The sequence below is a fragment of the Myotis davidii genome, unplaced genomic scaffold, assembly GCF_000327345.1.
Source record: "Myotis davidii unplaced genomic scaffold, ASM32734v1 scaffold332, whole genome shotgun sequence".
In the NCBI taxonomy this organism is placed as follows: Eukaryota; Metazoa; Chordata; class Mammalia; order Chiroptera; family Vespertilionidae; genus Myotis; species Myotis davidii.
The window spans coordinates 6,300,044-6,301,462 of NW_006285779.1; positions in this window are offsets into that span (position 1 = coordinate 6,300,044).

The window sequence follows — 1,419 nt, forward strand, 5'->3', positions numbered from 1 at the left end:
TGTATGTTCTAAATGCTATTCAGGAGTGTGGCTTTCAGATGGAGGGTTGGATAACAAAGGAAGGAAGAATAGATCATCGAAAGGCCTTGGAAGCTAGGGACCAGTTCAGATCTACAGTGGGGCCTTGACTTACGAGTTTAATTCGTTCTGAGACCGAGCTCGTTAAGGAGCTCGTTAACTCAAATTATTCTGTCAACTCAATGCAAAAAATCGGTGAGAGACAGCTGGTATCTCAAAAAACTCGTTAGTCTGGACATTCATAAGTCAAGGCCCCGCTGTATAGTATTTCAAGTTTGTAAATGTATTCTCTTTGATATAAAATGAGTATGTTTGTCCATAAATATATGTGTCTCTATATATTTCATATTAGGTAGGAACAGTGTCAATTTTAAGAATAACATCAAGAATAATATTAACCAATGTTTCTTTTGGCTGCTCACTATGTGTCTGCCAGTCCCTGTGCTAAGCGGCAGAGGTTCTGATGTAGACATGACTATTATGTGGGAAGGCAGGATTTGGCATTACGATTAAGAATACAGGCTTCTCTGCCCGGCTGGTGTGGCTCAGTGGTTGAGCGTTGACCCATGAACCATGAACCATGAGGTCATGGTTCACTTCCCAGTCAGGGCACATGCCGGGGTTGCAAGCTCGATCCCCAGTGTGGGGAGTGCAGGAGGCAGCCAATTGATGGTTCTCTCTCATTATTGATGTTTCTATCCCTCTCTCCCTCTCCCTTCCTCTCTCTGAAATCAATAAAAATATATATTTTTAAAATTAAAAATAAAGGTAAGATAAAATGATTTTTTTTAAAAGAATACAGACCCTGAGGTCATATCCCAGCTCTACCACTTGATGTTGTGTGATTTAGGTAAGTCCTGAACTTCTCTAAGCCTGTTTCTCTATCTGTGAGATGGTGATCATAATATAGCTCTGGCTTTGGGGGTCTAGCCAACCTCAGTTTCAAATCCCAGCTCTGGCGCAAACTAGTGTAACATTAGGAAAGTCTCTTTGCCTCTTTGGGCCTATATTTCCTCATCTGTAAAACTGAGATAATAAAGCCAACCTTATCAGATTGTTGGGAGGATTCGATGAAGATACACAGAAGTCCACAGCACAGAGTCAGCATTCAGGAGAGCAAAGTGAATAGAGATTATCCTATCTAATAATAGACAAACATGGTAATTAACCATACTTCCATCACACTTCCCATTGGCTAATCAGGGCGATATGCAAATTAACTGCCAACCAAGATAGCGGCCGGCAGCCAGGCAGCTGAAGTGGCTGGCTTGCTCCAGTGATGGAGGAAGCCAAGGTTCTCCGCCTGCTGCTGCTGGCCTCTGTGCTGCACTCTAAGAAACAATGTTGCAATTATAGAAGCTAAACAAACCCCAGAAACCTGCTTTCAGCCAGCTGGGCCTC